Genomic DNA, 16,227 nt, shown 5'->3' on the forward strand with positions numbered 1-16,227 from the left:
CAATAGCCTGCATTTACATAGTGCCTGTAATGTAATAAAAATGTCCCAAGGTGCTTCACGGGAGTGTTAACAAACAAAATGTGACACCGAGCCACATAAGGGGATATTATCATAACCATTGCTCCCATTTTTTCCGACAGCAGCAGCTGGTAATGAGTCTGCTGTTGCTATGTACACCTCCTCTTGAACCATCTTTACTTGTCCCATTACCACTCACTTTTGCTCATACCATCATCCTTATGTCAATTAATCACTCCTGCCTTCATCCCTATCACAGACCTTCCCTCCCCGCCCCCTTTCCCTGCCCCTGCACTTGCTTAAAACCTGTTACATCTCTAAACTTTGCCAGTCCTGATGAAAGGTCATGGATCTGAAACGTTAGCTTTCTTTCCTTCTCCACAGATGCTGTCTTCCCTGCTTAGTATTTCCAGTATTTTCTGTTTTTATTAAGGACAGGTGGCCAAAAAGCTTGGTCAAAGAGGTAAGTTTTAAGGAACGTCTTAAAGAAGGAGAGAGAGGTTTTGGGAGGGAATTCCAGAGCTTAAGGCCCAGGCAGTTGAAAGCACGACCGTCAATGGTGGAGGGTTGAAAATCGGAGATGCGCAAGAAGTCAGAATTGGAGGAGTTGTAGGGCTGGGGAAGGGTACAAGTGCAAAACGTGTATAAAAATCGGCATTACCACCACCAATGAGGAATGAAGACTGTGATCCATCAGCAGGTATGTGTGACTTTTATTTTCTGCAGGGCCCTCTGGTTTGGTAATATCAGACCATAGAAAATACGCAGCAGTTCTGATGAAAGGTCATGGACTTGAAACGTTAACTCGGTTTCTCTCTCCAGAGCTGCTGCCTGACCTGTTGAGGGTTTTCCACCGTTTTCTGTTTCTATTTCCGATTCCCGGCATCTGCAGTATTTTGCTTTAGTTAAAATGTACAGCTTCGGTTTCGTGTAGGTTTTTAACTGGCAAAAAAAAAAATGCCCTGCACTGTTTTGCTGCAACGAAACAATCGATTAGCAGGCCCATGGTGAGAGGAGAGGTACTCCTCCTCCACCTCATTGGGAATGCCACTGCTTTCTAGCGACACTTGGAAGTATAGTGAACAGTGAATGTAACACCCCTATTTAAAAAAGGAGGCAGACAAAAAGCAGGAAACTATAGACCAGTTAGCCTAACATCTGTGGTTGGGAAAATGTTGGAGTCCATTATTAAAGAAGCAGTAGCAGGGCATTTGGAAAAGCAAAATTCGGTCAGGCAGAGTCAGCATGGATTTATGAAGGGGAAGTCATGTTTGACAAATTTGCTGGAGTTCTTTGAGGATATAACGAACAGGGTGGATAAAGGGGAACCAGTGGATGTGGTGTATTTGGACTTCCAGAAGGCATTTGACAAGGTATCACATAAAAGGTTGCTGCACAAAGTAAAAGTTCACAGGGTTTGGGGTAATATATTAGCATAGGTAGAGGTTTGGCGAACTAACAGAAAACAGAGAGTCGGGATAAATGGTTCATTCTCTGGTTGGCAACCAGTAACTAGTGAGATGCTGCAGGGATCAGTGCTGGGACCCCAACTATTTACAATCTATATTAACAACTTGGAGGAAGGGACCGAGTGTAATGTAGCCAAATTTGCTGACGATACAAAGATGGGAGGAAAAGCAATGTGTGAGGAGAACACAAAAAATCTGCAAAAGGACATAGACAGGCTAAGTGAATGGACAAAAATTTGGCAGATGGAGTATAATGTTGGAAAGTGTGAGGTCATGCACTTTGGCAGAAAAAATCAAAGAGCAAGATATTACTTAAATGGAGAAAGATTGCAAAGTGCTGCAGTACAGCGGGACCTGGGGGTACTTGTGCATGAAACACAAAATGATAGTATACAGTTACAGCAAGTGATCAGGAGGGCCAATGGAATCTTGGCCTTTAATGCAAAGGGGATGGAGTATAAAAGCAGGGAAGTCTTGCGACAGCTGTACAAGGTATTGGTGAGGCCGCAGCTGGAGTACTGCGTGCAGTTTTGGTTTCCATATTTACGAAAGGATATACTTGCTTTGGAGACAGTTCAGAAAAGGTTCACTAAGTTGATTCCGGGAATGGTGGGGTTGACTTATGAGGAAAGGTTGAGCAGGTTGGGGCTCTACTCATTGGAATTCAGAAGAATGAGAGGTGATCTAATCGAAACGTATATGTGGGCTTGACAGGGTGGATGCAGAGAGGATGTTCTCCACTGATGGGGAGACTAGAACTAGAGGGCATGATCTTAGAATGAGGGGCTACCCATTTAAAACAGGGATGAGGAGAAATTTCTTCTCTGAGGGTTGTAAATCTGTGGAATTCGCTGCCTTAGAGAGCTGTGGAAGCTGGGACATTGAATAAATTTAAGACTGAAATAGACAGTTTCTTAAACGATAAGGGGATAACGGGTTATGGGGAGTGGACAGGGAGGTGAAGCTGAGTCCATGATCAGATCAGCCATGATCTTATTGAATGGCGGAGCAGGCACGAGGGGCCATATGGCCTACTCCTGTTCCTATTTCTTATGTTCTTATGTGAGGAAGATAGTGATAGACTTCACGAAAGACAGACAGGTTGGTGGAATGGGCGGACACGTGGCAGATGAAATTTAACGCAGAAAAGTGTGAAGTGATACATTTTGGTAGAAAATACTAGAAGAGGCAATATAAACTAAAGGGTACAATCCTAAAGAGGGTGATGAACAAAGAGACCGAGGGTTATATGTGCACAAATCGTTGAAGGTGGCAGGGCAGGTTGAGAAAGCAGTTAAAAAGCATAGGGATCCAGGGTTAATAGAGGCATAGAGTACAAAAGCAAGGAAGTTATGATGAATCTTTATAAAACACTAGTTTGGCCTCATCTGGAATAGTGTGTCCAACTCTGGGCATTGCGCTTTAGGAAGTATGTGAAGGCCTTAGAAAGTGCGGAACAGATTAACTAGAATGATTCCAGATGAGGGACTTCAGTTACGCGGATAGACTAGAGAAGCTGGGTGGTTCTCCTTACAGCTTCTTCTTCTGAGGTGATCCCTCGTATTGAGGATGACTTGCTTTCACCACAAGGGGATGAGTTCACAGGTGTTTCAATGAAGGACCTGATATTCCAGGTCCCGAATTGCATATTGAAGGGTGGAAGATGCCTGTGCGTGGATTTTTTTAACGTGTGATGGTCGTTGCTTCACAGAGCTAGGTCTTGGTCCAGTAACGAGGATTAACCAAGGCGACTGGAGACCAGCTCTGCTGCACGGACCTAGTGTGCACACATATCACAGTGTGGGCTGGCCTGTGCTGCCCCTGGGCCTTCGCCTCTTCTGGGCCCTGATCACGTCGCTCTGCGATCTCTCGCCGCTCCTTCGCCCTGACCTCGCCGCTCCTGCCGTACCTGCCCACGCTCCAATCAGCGACCTGGATTTGTGTGACGTCCAATCTAGTCGCCCTCTTCACAGTCGTCACCCTTACAGCAAAGAAGGGTTGAAGGGAGATTTGATAGAGGTGTTCAAAATCATGAGGGGACTAAACAGAGTAAAGAGAAACTGTTCCCATTGGTGGAAAGGTCGAGAACCAGAGGACACAGATTTAAGGTGATTGGCAAAAGAACCAAAGGCGACATGCAGAAAAACTATTTTATGCAGCGAGTGGTTAGGATCTGGAAGGCACTGCCTGAGAGGGTGGTGGAGGCAGACTCAATTGTGGCTTTCAAAAGGGAATTGGATAAATACCTGAAGGAAAAAGATTTGCAGGGCTACGGGTAAAGGGCGGGGAATTGGGACTAGCTGAAGTACTCTTTCAGAGAGCTGTGCAGGCTCAACAGGCTGAATGGCTTCCTTCAGTGCTGTAACCATTCTATGACTCTTTGACACGATATAGGTAAAAAACTAGATGAAGTCCTACAAGACGAATTTAGGGAGATAGGAGCTAAATTAAAGAGCAGGACCTCAAAAGTAGTAATCTCAGGATTGCTACCAGTACCACTTCCTAGTCAGAGTAGGAATCGCAGGATAGCTCAGATGAATACGAGGCTTGAGGAGTGGTGCAGAAGGGAGGGATTCAAATTCCTCTGACATTGGAGCCAGTTCTGGGGAAGGTGGGACCAGTACAAACCAGACAGTCTGCACCTGGGCAGGACCGGAACCAATGTCCTAGGGGGAGTGTTTGCTAGTGCTTTTGGGGAGGAGGTAAACTAATATGGCAGGGGGATGGGAACCTATGCAGGGAGACAGAGGGAAGTAGAATGGGAGCAGAAGCAAAGGATAGAAAGAAGAAAGGTAAAAGTGGAGGGCAGAGAAACCTAAGGCAAAAATCAAAAAGGGTCAATTTACAGCAAAATTCTAAGGGGGCAAAGTGTGTTAGAAAGACAAGCCTGAAGGCTCTGTGCCTCAATGCGAGGAGTATTCGAAATAAGGACGAATTAACTGCGCAGATAGCAGTTAACGGGTATGATGTAATTGGCATCACGAAGACATGGCTCCAGGCTGACCAAGGCTGGGAACTCAACATCCAGGGGTATTCAACATTTAGGAAGGATAGACAGAAAAGAAAAGGAGGTGCGATGGCATTGTTGGTTAAAGAGGAAATTAATGCAATAGTAAGAAAGGACATTAGCTTAGATGATGTGGAATGGGAATGGGTGGAGCTACGCAATACCAAAGGGCAGAAAACGCTGGTGAGAGTTGTGTACAGACCACCAAACAGTAGTATTGAGGTTGGGGACAGCATCAAACAAGAAATTAGGGATGCATGCAATACAGGTACAGCAGTTATCATGGGTGACTTTAATCTACATATTGATTGAGCTAACCAAACTGGTAACAATGCGGTGGAGAAGGATTTCCTGGAGTGTATTTGGGATGGTTTTCTCGACCAATATATCGAGGAACGAACTAAGGAGCTGGCCATCCTAGATTGGGTGATGTGCAATGAGAAAGGACTAATTAGCAATCTTGTTGTGCGAGGCCCCTTGGGGAAGAGTGACCATAATATGGTAGAATTCTTTATTAAGATGGAGTGTGACACAGTTAATTCAGAGACTAGGATCCTGAACTTAAGAAAAGGTAATTTCGATGGTTTGAGGCGTGAATTGGCTAGAATAGACTGGCAAATGATACTTAAAGGGTTGACGGTGGATAGGCAATGGCAAACATTTAAAGATCACATGGATGAACTTCAGCAATTGTACATCCCTGTCTGGAGTAAAAATAAAATGGAGAAGGTGGCTCAACTGTGGCGAACAAGGGAAATTAAGGATAGTGTTAAATCCAAGGAAGAGGCATATAAATTGGCCAGAAAACGCAGCAAACTTGAGGACTGGGAGAAATTTAGAATTCAGCAGAGGAGGACAAAGGGTTTAATTAAGAGGGGGAAAATAGAGTACGAGAAGAAGCTTGCCGGGAACATAAAAACTGACTGCAAAAGCTTCTATAGATATGTGAAGAGAAAAAGATTAGTGAAGACAAACGTAGGTCCCTTGCAGTCGGATTCAGGTGAATTTATAATGGGGAACAAAGAAATGGCAGACCAACTGAACAAATACTTTGGATCTGTCTTCACGAAGGAAGACACAAATAACCTTCTGGAAGTACGAGGGGACCGAGGGTCTAGTGAGAAGGAGGAACTGAAGGATATCCTTATTAGTCGGGAAATTGTGTTAGGGAAATTGATGTGATTGAAGGCCGATAAATCCCCGGGACCAGATAGTCTGCATCCCAGACTACTTAAGGAAGTGGCCCTAGAAATAGTGGATGCATTGGTGATCATTTTCCAACAGTCTATCAACTCTGGAACTGTTCCTACGGACTAGAGGGTAGCTAATGTAACACCACTTTTTAAAAAGGGCGGGAAAGAGTAAGCGGGTAATTATAGACCGGCTAGCCTGACATCAGTAGTGGGGAAATGTTGGAATCAATTATTAAGGAAATCAGTGACAGAATTGGTCCAAGTCAGCATGGATTTATGAAGGGAAATCATGCTTGACAAATCTTCTGGAATTTTTTGAGGATGTAACTAGTAGAGTGGACAAGGGAGAACCAATGGATGTGGTGTATTTGGACTTTCAAAAGCTTTTGACAAGGTCCCACATAAGAGATTGGTGTGCAAAATCAAAGCACATGGTATTTGAGATAATATACTGACGTGGATAGAGAACTAGTTGGCAGACAGGATGCAGAGAGTTGGGATAAACGGGTCCTTTTCAGAATGGCAGGCAGCTCTTAACAATATGCATCAATGATTTAGATGAAGGAATTGAATGGAATATCTCCAAGTTTTCAGATGACACTAAACTGGGTGGCGGTGTGAGCTGTGAGGGGGATGCTAAGAGGCTGCAGGGTGACTTGGACAGGTTAGGTGAGTGGGCAAATGCATGGCAGATGCAATATAATGTGGATAAATGTGAGGTTATCCACTTTGGAGGCAAAAACACGAAGACAGAGTATTATCTGAATGGAGGCAGATTAGGAAAAGGGGAAGTCTTTTCATGGTTCATCAGTCATTGAAAGTTGGCATACAGGTACAGCAGGCGGTGAAGAAGGCAAATGGTATGTTGGCCTTCATAGCTAGGGGATTTGAGTATCGGAGCAGGGAGGTCTTACTGCAGTTGTACAAGGCCTTGGTGAGGCCTCACCTGGAATATTGTGTTCAGTTTTGGTCTCCTAATCTGAGGAAGGACGTTCTCGCTATTGAAGGAGTGCAGCGAAGGTTCACCAGACTGATTCCTGGGATGGCTGGACTGACATATGAGGAGAGACTGGATCAACTGGGCCTTTATACATTGGCATTTAGAAGGATGAGAGGGGATCTCATAGAAACATATAAGATTCTGACGGGACGGGACAGGTTAGATACGGGTAGAATGTTCCCGATGTTGGGGAAGTCCAGAACCAGGGGACAGAGTCTTAGGATAAGGGGTCGGCCATTTAGGACTGAGATGAGGAGAAACTTCTTCACTCAGAGAGTTGTTAACCTGTGGAATTCCCTGCTGCAGAGAGTTGTTGATGCCAGTTCATTGGATGTATTCAAGAGGGAGTTAGATATGTCCCTTATGGCTAAGGGGATCAAGGGGTATGGAGAGAAAGCAGGAAAGTGGTACTGAGGGAATGATCAGCCATGATCTTATTAAATGGTGCTGCAGGCTTGAAGGGCCGAATGGCCTACTCCAGCGCCTATTTTCTATGTTTCTATCAGGCGGAGGGCTGCTGCTTCATGAGCATCTTTCTTCTGCATTGCAGCGACAAATCCACTCGTGGATTTACAGATGTTAAATGCTTAAAAGGATTTACACACCATTAAAATCATGACAAAAGAAACCTTTATTGATATAATGTCCAGGCGTGACCAATGAATCCAATTTAAAGACACAAAGGAATAAGTTGCTGGGATACTCACTGAATGTAGCTCATTGTTCTTTCACCTCTGGCAGGCTGGTTTGAATCCAGCATGAAAATAGCCTCCATGGGCTCTGTTTGGATCACCTTGTACCCACTTCACAGTACACATGAGCCCTTGGAACAAAACTGCTCATAATTCAGTCTTAAATTGGCAGCTTCAGATGGCCAACAGAGATTGCTGGTGGAGGAAGTGATGCTCTACTCTGCTTTCATGTTTAACATAGAAACATAGAAACATAGAAAATAGGTGCAGGAGTAGGCCATTCGGCCCTTCGAGCCTGCACCGCCATTCAATGTGTTCATGGCTGAACATGCAACTTCAGTACCCCATTCCTGCTTTCTCGCCATACCCCTTGATCCCCCTAGTAGTAAGGACTACATCTAACTCCTTTTTGAATATATTTAGTGAATTGGCCTCAACAACTTTCTGTGGTAGAGAATTCCACAGGTTCACCACTCTCTGGGTGAAGAAGTTTCTCCTCATCTCGGTCCTAAATGGCTTACCCCTTATCCTTAGACTGTGACCCCTGGTTCTGGACTTCCCCAACATTGGGAACATTCTTCCTGCATCTAACCTGTCTAAACCCGTCAGAATTTTAAACGCTTCTATGAGATCCCCTCTCATTCTTCTGAACTCCAGTGAATACAAGCCCAATTGATCCAGTCTTTCTTGATATGTCAGTCCTACCATCCCGGGAATCAGTCTGGTGAACCTTCGCTGCACTCCCTCAATACCAAGAATGTCCTTCCTCAAGTTAGGAGACCAAAACAGTACACAATACTCCAGGTGTGGCCTCAATCAAGGCCCTGTACAACTGTAGTAACACCTCCCTGCCCCTGTACTCAAATCCCCTTGCTATGAAGGCCAACATGCCATTTGCTTCCTTAACCGCCTGCTGTACCTGCATGCCAACCTTCAATGACTGATGTACCATGACACCCAGGTCTCGTTGCACCTCCCCTTTTCCTAATCTGTCACCATTCAGATAATAGTCTGTCTCTCTGTTTTTACCACCAAAGTGGATAACCTCACATTTATCCACATTATACTTCATCTGCCATGCATTTACCCACTCACCTAACTTATCCAAGTCACTCTGCAGCCTCATAGCATCTTCCTCGCAGCTCACACTGCCACCCAACTTAGTGTCATCCGCAAATTTGGAGATACTACATTTACTCCCCTCGTCTAAACCATTAATGTATAATGTAAACAGCTGGGGCCCCAGCACAGAACCTTGCGGTACCCCACTAGTCACTGCCTGCCATTCTGAAAAGTACCCATTTACTCCTACTCTTTGCTTTCTGTCTGCCAACCAGTTCTCAATCCACGTCAGCACACTACCCCCAATCCCATGTGCTTTAACTTTGCACATTAATCTCTTGTGTAGGACCTTGTCGAAAGCCTTCTGAAAGTCCAAATACACCACATCAACTGGTTATCCCTTGTCCACTCTACTGGAAACATCCTCAAAGAATTCCAGAAGATTTGTCAAGCATGATTTCCCTTTCACAAATCCATGCTGACTTGGACCTATCATGTCACCTCTTTCCAAATGCGCTGCTATGACATCCTTAATAATTGATTCCATAATTTTACCCACTACCAATGTCAGGCTGACCAGTCTATAATTCCCTGTTTTCTCTCTCCCTCCTTTTTTAAAAAGTGGGGTTACATTGGCTACCCTCCACTCCATAGGAACTGATCCAGAGTCTATGGAATGTTGGAAAATGACTGTCAATGCATCCGCTATTTCCAAGGCCACCTCCTTAAGTACTCTGGGATGCAGTCCATCAGGCCCTGGGGATTTATCGGCCTTCAATCCCATCAATTTCCCCAACACAATTTCCCGACTAATAAGGATTTCCCTCAGTTCCTCCTTCTTACGAGACCCTCTGACCCCTTTTATATCGGAAGGTTGTTTGTGTCCTCCTTAGTGAATACCGAACCAAAGTACTTGTTCAATTGGTCTGCCATTTCTTTGTTCCCAGTTATGACTTCCCCTGATTCTGACTGCAGGGGACCTACGTTTGTCTTTACTAACCTTTTTCTCTTTACAAATCTATAGAAGCTTTTGCAGTCCGTCTTAATGTTCCCTGCAAGCTTTCTCTCGTACTCTATTTTCCCTGCCCTAATCAAACCCTTTGTCCTCCTCTGCTGAGTTCTAAATTTCTCCCAGTCCCCGGGTTCGCTGCTATTTCTGGCCAATTTGTATGCCACTTCCTTGGCTTTAATACTATCCCTGATTTCCCTTGATAGCCACGGTTGAGCTCCCTTCCCTACAGGGATGTACAATTGTTGTAGTTCATCCATGCGGTCTCTAAATGCCTGCCATTGCCCATCCATTGTCAACCCCTTAAGTATCATTCGCCAATCTATCCTAGCCAATTCACGTCTCATACCTTCAAAGTTACCCTTCTTTAAGTCCTGGACCATGGTCTCTGAATTAACTGTTTCATTCTCCATCCTAATGTAGAATTCCACCATATTATGGTCACTCTTCCCCAAGGGGCCTCGCACAACAAGATTGCTAATTAATCCTCTCTCATTACACAACACCCAGTCTAAGATGGCCTCCCCCCTAGTTGGTTCCTCGACATATTGGTCTAGAAAACCATCCCTTATGCACTCCAGGAAATCCTCCTCCACCGTATTGCTTCCAGTTTGGTTAGCCCAATCTATATGCATATTAAAGTCACCCATGATAACTGCAATGCCTCGATTTCAAAATTCTCATCCTTATTTTCCAATCTCTCCATGGCCTTGTCCCCCTGCAAGCTCTGGAACTCCCTGCCTATACTGCTCCACCTCTCTATCTATCTTACCTCCTTCAAGACTCTCTTTAAAACATACCTCTTTGACCAAGCTTTTGGTCACCTGCGTTAATTTCTACTTATGTGGATTGATGTCAAATATTTATCACATAATACTCCTGTGAAGCGCCTTGGGACGTTTCACTACGATAAAGGTGCTATATAAATACAAGTTGTTGTTGTTTCAATAAAATCATCTCTCATTCTTCTAAACTCCAATGAGTATAGGCCCAAATTTTTCTTCATAAGACAACCCCTTCATCTCAGGAATCAACCTAATGAACCTTCTCTGAACTGCTTGAACAGAAGCTTATGACACAACATTAAAGCGCATCAGCTTACGTACAATTTGTTCCTTTGCGTTACGTACGATAAGTAAGCTCAGTGACACAGCACTGCCTTTCCAGTACACGGAATCACAATGGCATTTCCAATCAACAAGCAATCTTTCCATTCCATGGATCAGTGCACTTCTGTATGACATGCACTCTCGGCACTGAGCACCGAGGTGTGCCGCAGTGTGTACTGATGAGATAATACACATTTGCTGGCAGTCATTTCCAAAATGCTAATGTTGTCCATTGAATGGCAGCTTTCTGATTCCGATTAAAATTCACTCAAAATGTCACCCATGCAGCAAATCACTGAGCCACACTGCATGAGAAGCTATCAGCAGCTCATCAATAATTAACTGCACGCTTTCCCTGCAAAGTCCGAACCCGACGAAAGATAATGGCTTTTAATTATTTCCCTTCTCCGAAGACGAAGAGGAGCAGGTAAATTAGATGGAAGCCTTTCATTTAAGAATATCGGGTGGCGTCTGCAGAGGTGAGATGCAGGCACACATCGCAGCTATACTTCCATCAGCAGTCACCTCACTTATCCTTTGCTCTCTTGGAATGGCAATCTCCTCCCCTTAGCCTGTGTATGAAATTTTTATGAGGAGTGCCATTCACCCATGGCAAAGCCAAATGACTAAACTACACATTAGAGTCAGAATAGTATGAAGCCGCTGTTGATATATGAACCAATCAGTCACAGTATTGATTAGCACGAGCCCGTGTGTATCTCCCTGTACTAAATTCTGCATCAGTGCTGGCCATAAATCAGAGCTAGCTTTACAATCATTCCGAGGTACCACGGCCTTTAGAAATACAGGAAGGCTGATATATACAAGCCGGGTACATACTTGGCAGGGAGTTACAATCAAGGAGGTCCTAAATAGGATTGCGAACTGCAACACTAGATCTCCAATGGATTTGCGAACAGTTTGCTAAACCTAGAGATGGAAATGGGGAAATGGACTCTTCTTTCTTCCCCCTGGCTATTTGCTATTTGGCCAGGTATATTCCACATAGATGAAGGATGAGGGGCTGTTGCTGCCAACTGTGGTGGAGATCCTGAACTGTTCACTGGATGGCGTGTGAGTGTGCGGGGGGGGTGGGGGAGGAAAGCAGGAAAACAGGAAGGTGTAAAATCAGCTCCCAAGAGAGCCCTAAATTCATCAAAAAGGAATGGAATACCCTCCCCTCCTGTGTTAAAAATGTCTGCGTTTCTCACTAAAGGTACAAAGGCAGCTAAAGCTCGAAAGCGATTTTTGAAAACTTAAGGAGAAAATAAAGATTGAACAACGAGGAAAGGTTCATCTCAATTAGCAGGTCTTTGAAACTCGGCCAAAATTCACATCAAACACTCCGTTCATTCTGAAGAGATGTAAATCTCTCTGACAAATACGCCTTTCCTTTTTCAAATGTCAGCCTTACAGTTCCACACCATGAAAAATAAGCAGAGTTGATGATGAAAGGCACTCAACAAAACAAATGATTACTATCCCACCAAATCATTTCACACAACACTAGATTCATAATGGTTGTCTACTGCATGTTCTCTGCCTCCTGGAACTAGTCAGAATTAAACCTCAAGGTAATTATACACCGACCTGGCTCTAATAAATCCATGAATGTGACAACCTCCCGCCTTCTCTCTTTCCCTACCCCACCCCCTCTGATTCCTTCACCCTGCAGGAAGACCACTGACATCCACCTGGTGCCTGCCAACAGCGGTAAGGCTGCTCACACCTGCATCGCACACCTCACCTCACACCTGCATCTGGCACATCACCGCACCCCTCACCTTACACCTTGCAGCTCACCCCACCACACCCCTCGCACCTCACCTTACCCTCACACCTTGCACCCCATCCCCCCCACCTCACCCCTCACACCTTACCCATCCCACCTCATCTCACCCCACCCCACTCCACCTCACCTCACCCCACTTCACTTCACCCCATCTCACCTCACCCCACTTCACTTCACCCCATCTCACCTCACCCCACCCCAATCCACCTCACCCCACTTCACTTCACCCCATCCCACCTCACCCCACCTCACTTCACCCCATCCCACCTCACCCTACCCCAATCCACCTCACCTCACCCCACTTCACCCCATCCCACTGCACCTCACCTCACCCTTCACTTCACCCCATCCCACCTCACCCCACCCCACTGCACCCCATCCCACCTCACCCCACCCCACCCCACTGCACCCCATCCCACCTCACCCCACCCCACCTCACTTCACCCCACTCCACCTCACCCCACCCTACCTCATCCCACCCCACCTCACTGCACCCCACTCCACCACACTTCACCACACTACACCTCACCGCATCCCACCTCACCCCACTACACCTCACCGCACCCCACCTCACCCCACTCCACCTCATCCCACTACACCCTCACAGCACCCACCTCACCCCACTCCACCTCACCCCACCCCACCTCACTTCACCCCACTCCACCTCAGCCCACTACACCCTCACCGCACCCCACTCCACCTCACCCCACTACACCCTCACTGCACCCCACCTCACCCCACTCCACCTCATCCCACTACACCCTCACCGCACCCCACCTCATCCCACTCCACCTCACCCCACCCCACTCCACCTCACTTCACCCCACCTCACCCCACCCCACCTCACCTCACCACACCCCACCTCACCTCACTTCACCCCACCTCACCTCACTTCACCCCACCCCACCTCACCCCACCCCACATCACCTCACCCCACCCCACCCACGATAGACCCAGGACACCTTTGCAGGAGTTCCTCAGGGTAATGTCCTAAGCCCAACCAGCTTCAGCTGCTTCATCAATGACCTTCCCTCCATCATCAGGTCAGATGTGGGGATGTTCGCTGATGACTGCACAATGTTCACTACCATTTGCAACTCCTCAGATAATGAAGCAGTCCATGTCTGCATGCAGCAAGACTTGGACGACATTCAGGCTTGGGCTGATAACTGGAAAGTAACATTCGTGCCACACAAGTGCCAGGCAATGACTATCTCCAACACGCGAGGGCCTATCCACCGCCCCTTGACATTCAATGGCATTAGCATCGTCGAATCTGCCATCAACAACATCTTGGGGGTCACCATTGACCAGAAACTTAACTGGACCAGCCACATAAATACTGTGGCAACAAGAACAGGTCAAAGGCTGGGTATTCTGCGGCGAGTGTCTCACCTCCTGACTCCCCAAAGCCTTTTCACCATCTACAAGGCACAAGTCAGGGGTGTGATAGAATACTCTCCACTTGCCTGGATGAGTGCAGCTCCAACAACACTCAAGAAGTGCGCCTCTATGTTCCCCACCAAGTCACACACCACTCTGACTTGGAAGTATATCACTGTTCCTTCATCGTCGCTGGATCAAAATCCTGGCACTCTCTCCCTACTGTGGGAGTATCTTTACCACACGGACTGCAGCGGTTCAAGAAGGCAGCTCACCACCATTTTCTCAAGGGCAATTGGGGATGGGCAAAAAATGTTGGCCTTGCCAGCGACGCCCACATCCCATGAACTAATAAAAGAAACTTCACACCTCATCCCTCAGCCTGCATTTGGCTACTGCAGTGTGACATCCTTAATTCAACTTTGTTATTTTTAAATTAACATTTGAAGAGAATCCAAATTAAGACATCTTGTATAGATGGCAAGGCATAGGACAAATCATTTCAGGCTGACAAGAAATTGCTGTATTTGGTGGAACACAAGAATCTGAATTTATTCTGCTCCCTTTGGAAAACCCACCTCTATGATCGGTGTCTTGTGCTGTTTGATTAAACCCAATTATTGCAAGCCTGCTCGGGTACCTTTATGCACACTGTGCCACACAGTGGTGCAAACTCATGTACTCCTCTCAGTATTGTTACCAGCTTAAAAGATTGCAAGAACCATCACTGTGGGATGAAAAGACTGTAAAAGATCTTGAGATTCCCTTTTATACAAGAACCACTATAGAAATGAATAAAGAACCCCAAAAATGTTGATCGGGTGAGATGGAGAGGGGTGGGAGGAGCATAAAAACCGACATTGACCTGTTGGGCCGAATGGTCTGTTTCTGTGCTGTAAAATCTAAGCTATTCTGTGCAATACACCCTTTGAACTGTCCCATTTTATAGTGAAACACAGTGATCGACAATCATTGCCATAATTAGGAGCAACTGATAGAAAACAGCAGCTGGGATCGTTATAAAATACTGCAAAGAGGTAAAAAAATCATAGCCGAAAAAAATCCTACCTAAGCGAATTACGCTATCGCAGAAACTTTGGGAAAACTTGGAGATTTAAATTTACTACAAAAAAAAAGGTACACGGCAAAAAGACGGCGCAGATAGTTGGGGAAAATTGAGCCCCATCTCTTTGCTCACACCCACAGTCACCTGATGGGAGGAGTCCCGATCTCGGCTATATTGTTGGGAGAGGTGTCAAACAGATGGCAAAAACTTCCCAACAAACAAGGAGGTGGAATTCAATTTATTTGTGAGCAGTTTAATGGGTGGGGTTTTCACACACCTCCGAACTAAGCTGGCATCAGTGCGGAAGTAGTCTTATTCCAGTCCTTCGGAATAATTTGGACCATAGTCAGGGATAAAAAGCAAACAAAATAAGCACCTTAACCGAAAAAAAAGAAATCAAGACGGATGCCCTGCAAAATAATTATGGTCACGCTGCTTCTATCCAACAACGTAAAGAACAGATTCCAGCGTCCTTCCTTCAGTCATAAGATTGGACAATCTGACAAGGGAATCTTAAATTTGCTCATCCAATCCCAAAAATTCAAAGGTCAGACTTATGGCGAATCTAGAAAGAAATCTGCCATGTTGTCAAAATAATGTCAGTCACAATTTGTGTGTAGGATTTGACATTACATACATACAGGTTCAATAAAGAAAGACTTGCATTTATATAGCACCTTTCATAACCACTGGACGTCTCAAAGAACTTTACAGCCAATGAAGTACTTTTGGAGTGTAGTCACTGTTGTAATGCAGGAAATACAGCTGACAATTTGCGCACAGCAAGCTCCCACAAACAGCAAAGTGATAATGATCAGATAATCTGTTTTTGTTATGTTGATTGAGGGATGAATATTAGCCAGGACACCAAGGATAACTCCTGCTGCTCTTCTTTGAAATAGTGCCATGGGATCTTTTACGTCCATCTGAGAGGGCAGACAGGGCCTTGGTTTAACATCTCATCTGAAAGACGGCACCTCCCTCAGCACTGCACGGGAGTGTCAACCTAGATTTATGTCCTCAAGTTCCTGGAGTGGGATTTGAACCCGTGACCTTCTGATTCAGAGGCGAGGGTGCTACCCACTGAGCCACAGCTGACAATATCAAGAAAATACATTGCTTGAATCAAGATGTGTACATAGATGGCAAGGCATTGAAGAAATCATTTCAGGCTGACAAGTAATCACCGGAATTGGCAGAACCCAAGGGTTTGAATTTATTCTGCTCCAGCCCTACAACCCTCTGAGAACTCTGCTCTCCTCCAATTCTGGCCTTGAGCATCCCCGATTTTAATCGCTCTATTATTGGCAGTTGTGCCTTCAGCTGCCAAGGCCCTAAAAGCTCTGGAATTCCCTCCCTAAACCTCTCTGCCGCTCTACCTCTCTTTCCTCCTTTAAGACGCTCCTTAAAACCTACCTCTTTGGCCA

At 45.6% G+C, this 16,227-nt stretch overlaps 1 protein-coding gene across 1 annotated transcript in view; it reads right to left on the bottom strand.

The window, feature by feature from the left end:
• smyd3 (SET and MYND domain containing 3) overlaps positions 1–16,227 on the bottom strand; it is a 1,321,352-nt gene that overhangs the window by 798,225 nt on the left and 506,900 nt on the right. The window lies entirely within an intron of this gene.

Source organism: Pristiophorus japonicus, chromosome 9 (genome assembly GCF_044704955.1).
Source record: "Pristiophorus japonicus isolate sPriJap1 chromosome 9, sPriJap1.hap1, whole genome shotgun sequence".
NCBI lineage: Eukaryota > Metazoa > Chordata > Chondrichthyes > Pristiophoridae > Pristiophorus > Pristiophorus japonicus.